The following is a 6,995-nucleotide window of genomic DNA, read 5'->3' as shown; positions in this document are numbered from 1 at the left end:
ATTTGTTTTACTAGTAATAATAATGTAGTAATAATTTATGTGTGTGTGTATTTGTAAAGAATTTCATTATTTATATTTTATTAGTATTATTTTATTATTATAACTTTTCAACCATGTCAGTTGCTTACGTATAGCCAGGTTAAGTATTGTGCCATGTGGACGTATTCAGCCCCCTTAAAGTTATCAGCATTTTCTGGATTACAAATGATAGCTACACATATTTTTCCTATCAGAATATTTATTGTGAACTCTTATGCTCTAACCATACACATATATAAGATGCCTTTCCCTTCCTCTCTGGACTTGTGTAATGTGTCTGTGTTGCAGGATTGTAGTGAATAGGTCTAATTCAGCCCTGGATGTCTTGCTTTTGGAGCTTCCGTATGCATTAAAAAAAAAAATACACAAAACTAAAACTCTAGTCTATCTTCCAAATTTGCCCTGTCCCCGCCTAACATACACCCTCCTCCTGCCTCCACACCCACATACAGTTCAAAGTGGAGGCAGGGCCAGACGAGTTCACCTGTCCTAAACGATAAATGAGAAGATGTTGTCTGGCGTTGAAGTGTCCTGTTTTTTCAGCAGGGTTGATGATCCATCAGTGCCAGATTGTGTTTGTGTGTGTGTGTAATAAAACAGATACAGACATAGTTTTCTTGTGAGTTATGAGAAAAAAAGCTTTCAATGATATGATATGATATGATATGATATGATATGATATGATATATGTGCTTAACATGACCAGGGACATGAAATAAAGTAAAAAGAGGTCAGTTTTGATTTCAGTGTCATCATCTGTATCTGTATCTGTTTGGTGCTTAAAACCTGCATATCTGAAAATTTGGATTTGATGTGGAAGTGGGCATGATGTAAACAGGAAGTCAGTGTGGGCTATACTTTAATCTTTTAAGCCAGTACAGTGGTCCTGGGGACCCACTGCCCCAAACAGTTTCAGTTGTCCTCTGCCCTCAACACACCGGATCCACCTCAAGAAGAGCTTCCTGATTATGTGATCAGTCAGATCCGGTGTGGTGGAGCAGAGAAAAGTTGGAAATGCGCAGGGAGTTGAAAACTACTGCATTAGATTATCTGTGAATTAAAATGTAAACTCATTTGTTTAGAAAATATAACAAACAACATATTTTTATTCACAAGTTAAAAATCAAATGTAGTCAGTGCAACTGTGAGTCAAAACATAGACCTAATAAACACTTTTAATTCATTTGGTCAAACAAGATAAAGAATGTCTGAAAGGCTGCAATGATTTAGTGCTTTCAGTGTTAAAACAAGGGTCTAAAAAGCAAGTTTCTGGAGTTGATTGACATCTGAAGGCTTACACCCGTTTTGTGACAAGCATTTCCTTACACTGGCGCCAGTTCAGTATAAACAATCACTATTGCACACACACACACACACACACACACACACACACACACTCTCTCTCTCTCTCTCTCTCTCTCTCTCTCTACTGACATGACTTACTCCCACTTCACTGTGGGAGTAAGGTTGACTGTATGTGTGTGTGTGTGTGTGTGTGTGTGTGTGTGTGTGTGTGTGTGTGTAACTGGAAATAGACCAGCTGTCTGTTTGTGTGTGTGTGTGTGTGTGTGTGTGTGTGTGTGTGTGTCTTTGAAAGACAACTGTTTGGCGGTGTCTGGGTGCATTTTCTGTTTTGTTTGGTTTCTGTGGATTTGTTCCTCTACTTACAGTAAGGACATAATTTTGTTCATGAAACTGAACTCTCTCTCTCTCTCTCTCTCTCTCTCTCTCTCTCTCTCTGTCTCTCTCTCTCTCTCTCTGTCTCTCTCTGTCTCTCTCTGTCTTTCTCTCTCTCTCTCTCTCTGTCTCTCTCTCTCTCTCTCTCTCTCTCTCTCTGTCTCTCTCTCTCTCTCTCTCTCTCTCCTTCCTTCGTCCTCACCTCCCTCCCTTTCTTTTTACACAAACACATAGATAAACTCTCATCCTATGTCACCAAATTCAGAAAACAGCCCATCCATTTAAGACAGAATGTCAAACAAAATACTAAAATATAACAGTTGCCATAACCAACTGACCTTTGAAAAACATTAATATTCTTATTTTTCCTCCCTCAGTTATTTCTTTTCTTCTCCAACCAGAGTAAATGTTTGTATCTCATCGAGTACCTCAGTATCTCTGTAAGTCAGGTACAATAATAATTACAGTGTGTTAGGATGCTGTTTGGGTGTATCTGAAAGATAGTGATAATGGCAGTTGGTGTCATCACCAAAATGATTTAAAATCACCAAAATAATTCATAGAATACTTTTAAGTTCAAAGGAAAATGCATGGAGGAAAATGCCAATTGCTGTACACATACTGCTGCACACTGTATGTTACCTATTATTTTTGGGAAAATGTATTTTATAATAGATTATAGGGGGTTCAAGAAACTTTGGCAATAAACAGTTTTATTAGTGGGGAAACCTCAGGGTGTTCTAGGCCTTCAGAGAAACACTAATTATTTCTGGCAGGTAAAAATACATTTCTAACATACTATTAGAAATACAATTTTAAAAAATGAATATGTTATAATAGCAGTAACATAATAAACTGCGACAGTTTGACAATCGATTTTATGTACATTGTTAAGGAAGTCATAAAATTTTGTTCAAAGTTTTTACACCTTGAAATCTTTTAACTTAAGAGACCTTTTAATACTGTTTACTTCTCAACCCAGCCATTGGGTGGATACCCAGTAATTAGAATATTCAGTTCCACTCCACTGTTTCCTAATTCCAGTCCTACAATATCATGCACAATGAAGTTTTAACAGAGGTTGCATCCAGGTCATCTTGGAGACAGATATGAGCGAGGACCACAAGTCAGGCAGGAAGTCGAAGACAGGATAAAATAAACAAACATATCCCGCACAGCTTGACCTCCTCTGACCCGCCACCCCCCTTTACTCTACGTGACCCCTTGTGATCTTCTTTTCTCTTATCACTTATCTCTTCCCAAACTCACACTGAAAACAGTGGAGCCTTCTCCTGTCAGGCATGACCATACATTTCACCACAGCATCTCACTCACACTCTCAAACACACACTCTAGCTCACATCCAGTTTTACACCTGTGTATCTGTTTCTCACTTATATACACACTTTTAGCTTCTTTTCTCCCACTCACCAACACATACACACTAAATCTAGATTTATTATAGGTTGACCCTCCTCAGTGCAGCCAGTACACTGTGCAGGGCCACGCTATCACGGTTCAGTGACGTCTTAAATTAATTGTGCAAATTCAAGATCACGAAGTAGAAAGGTTTACACTGCACCTACTAAATGTGCATGCTAGATGCTGACTAGACCTCATCTGTTAGACTACAGCTGGTATTTGCAGTCACTGATGTATCTAGGACTTCTAGAAGGCACAGTTTCTTTTTTTTAATTGATACCACCCATTGGAAATCAAAAATGATAGCTTGATTCCTCTGTAACGTATTGATTATGTTGGTAGTGAATCAAAAATGTTCTTTCCAGCTCCTGAAGTCTTGGGCAGTGGGTGATCTAGATACAACGGTAGACCAGCCCAAACGTAATAGTGAAATAATAGTATTTAGGGTAAAACTTATTTGGATGGTCCACTGTAGATGCTTTGTAAATGCTCAGTCTGTTTATAAGCAACATTCAACTAAATATATCAGCGTAAAAGAGTTTATTAAATCTATGCCTACTCCTAACCCTAACCTCAAGGCTAAACTTACACCTACTTCTAATCTTAACCCTAACCACACTGTTGTTGATAATCAACGGAACATGACCGGGAGGTTTGTTAATGATTTATCTGTAGAGCATCTATAATTTTGTTATAGCGTTATAATATTATAATAGTTATTATATTACTACTAGTATAATAATAGTACAACACTTGCAAAGTTTAATTACAACATTCACGATCAATCTAGAAAACATATTTTATAAAGAGAATTTTTCATTCCTAGAAATTATCACTTCTATGAAGGCCTATAAGGCCTCAAGGGTTCCCCTCTGGCTAAGTGGATGTATGACGATTGCTCAAAATGAGGGGGGGTTCAGACTAAAATCAGACCAAAGACTCTACACCCCAAACATTTTCAACCAATGAGAGAACATTTTTTACGCCTTCTTATTTTACTATTCCTGTTTTTCTTTTAAGATTGCATTTTGAAGTACATTTAATGAGAAAACGTGGCATAATATTATAAAATAACACTTTAAAAAAGCCAACCATGGCTGATTGTGTGCTTTGGTGTCATTTTAGCCCAGTTTGACACTCCACAAACTTTTTTTTTGCCCCAATAAAAAGAGGGACTTACATTTAAAAAAGAAAACCATGAAAACACTTCAAACACAGAATTTAATTATGCAATTGGATAAAATTGTAATTTTCCATTAATCCCATTATATATTTTGAGATTAAAAAATGCTTACAATTTTAAAAATGTGGTTTTAGCGTTTAACTTGATGAGTGAACTATATCTGATCTTTTAGTGTTACAGGGTTCAGGGTCACCCTTACTCAGAAATCAAACGCCAGTGTCTGAAAAGAATGGGAATAGAGAGAGAGATAGAAAGAGAAGGGGATAAAAAAGCCAGAAAATTTTACAGAGAACAGAACGAAGGGTGAGGCATGGGGGAAACAGAAGGGATCGTAACCAGAGACGAGAAAAGGAACAGAGGTTTGAGATACTACAATCTGTCATCCAATTGGAGAGGGTCAGAGGTGAAGGGGAAGAGGTCACAGACGGCTCTCTCTCTGGGTGGTGAGATCAGATATCTCTTATTTACACAGGGCAATGAAGCACTGATTTCAGTGGAAGAATATCTGATGTATGATTAGCACTGTGACGTCTCTAGACTTAGACTTAGACAGAGTAGCTCGGTAATACAAGTAATACAGTGTCGTGCAAAGTGTAGTGCATTATGTAAACATGATAAATAATTTTTAAATAAGTATATGTACAAGAATATATTGCTCTGGAGGTCCCATGTATGAGGTTTGACAGTGTATTTTAAAAGACTTTATTATTTAGAAATGTAAATTTCCCCGATGCAGCCTCACAGATCCGCTCACAGCAGCAGGTGTTGACTTCAGGTTTTGGATATAATTCAAATAAATCGGTGTGGCCTCCTCTGTCTTTTGGAGTTGAACAATTGCTATATTACCTGTTCTAAAATAATGTGCAAGAAAGGGGGACGTGCTTTATAAAATAGGTCTGCTTTACTTTTTATGTCATTTTTTTGGCCGTTTCAGAAATGACCATATTTGGAATGCGCATGTGTGGAGTTCACGCCTTGCACACTAGAATGCAGGAACACAGGAAGTTGTTTTAAGTTGGAGATGCTGAAATTTTCTGCATCCATGCTAGCATAAAGATTTTGGCCATTCACGGTGATGATATAAAAAGAGATGGCTGATTTAAGACCAGTGTGAAGTTGTTTCTGTATTCACACTTCACACTTGCCTTTCTAAAGATCTGATGTCTCTTCTACACATTTTAGGCTTGTGGCTTGATGATATGAAGGGTCAGCTTTACCTTTAGTTACACTTGTCAATGCTTTTAATAACTAAAGCTTTCATCATTATGATTACGTGTGACTTTATTGAGCAAGGCCAGCACAGATGTGGATAAGGATGACAGTTGGGTTGCTGCTATAGCTGAATCCAGTAACATCGTCCTCATTTTATTTCCAATTTTACTGGACTTTAATGGCACATTTTTATCATGGTGGGCTCTGGTGTGTCAAAAATCTAAAAATGTTTAATCATCATGGACCAAAATACTCCACGTTCCAAAGCCTCAGGTTTGTTGTTTGTTTTTAGATTGACTGTTCTGATGTTTTTTCCCATTCATTTATTATGGTGTGCTGGACTGCTGGGCTGCTCCTGTCGTTCACGTTTGAGACTGTTCTTAACGGCTGCTCATACTCCAGACACAGGGAAACTGCATCACTGTGGTAGTAAAGGGCTCACGGCACAGATGCATTCAGAACGGGAAGGATTAAGGGAACAAAGACATCTGCTGTGGGCTGGAGCTGCACTTGTAATATAATATCGCTGATGGAGTTCTTTTAAAGACATATTTCATTTGTCTTCGTATTTCATGTTTCTTCTTGTTTTTAAAGTCATAATGATGATGATGATGATGATGATGAATAAAATACTTTGTATGGTGCATATTTCGCTTTAAGGGACCTATATCCTACATTTTTCTGGTATTTTGTTTCTTCCCTTTGAGATCCATTTATAACATTTCAGTTCTTTGATATAATTGTTTTTTTCCATTATCATTTAAACATCTCTCTTCATCACTTTCAATTAAACAGGCTGCTTTTCTTACTATGCCTTTAAGACTGATGTAAATATATGAGTTCCTCTCTAATCCTGTATTGTGTCTCATTCTAAAAGCACTCAGAGCTGAAATGCTCCGTAGAACTTCAGTGTGAATAAGCAGGAGGTAAACTGCTGTATGCTGAGCGATTTTATACAACAGGCTGTAAACTCAAAACAAAATTGCACATCTTCAGAACTCATCATTAAATCATTATGTCTATTATGTCAAATAATATTTGTCATATTTATTGTTATTTGTACATTCAAATGGTTTTAGGGCCTGTTTGTATGATTTTGAGGGGAAGAGGGAAGTGCACTGAGGACTAGGGACAATTCGCCTTTTTGTTCACAGGTGGATGAAATGACTCTGGATTGTGAGGGCAGAGTCAGATGAGCTGTCTGATGTGTGAATCGTGTCATTGTTTTAACACTTTGTTGGAATATGGAGGCCAAAAAACAGCAATGTATAAGTATAATGTAAAGGATTTGGGGTGACTTTCCGAGCTGAATTACACAGCTGCTGACGTTCCAGCTCGATGACGGGAGCTGCTTAAGGGCTGGATCTGCTGAACGGTCTGATATCTGTATCATGTCTGTAGCTTAAACTGTTCTGACGTTATGAAGGCTAGAAGTTACACACACCTTTGCTTCAGCTTCTAA

Source organism: Pygocentrus nattereri, chromosome 15, assembly GCF_015220715.1.
Source record: "Pygocentrus nattereri isolate fPygNat1 chromosome 15, fPygNat1.pri, whole genome shotgun sequence".
NCBI lineage: Eukaryota > Metazoa > Chordata > Actinopteri > Characiformes > Serrasalmidae > Pygocentrus > Pygocentrus nattereri.
The sequence above is the reverse complement of the archived record's forward strand: the minus strand, read 5'-3'. Positions refer to the sequence as shown.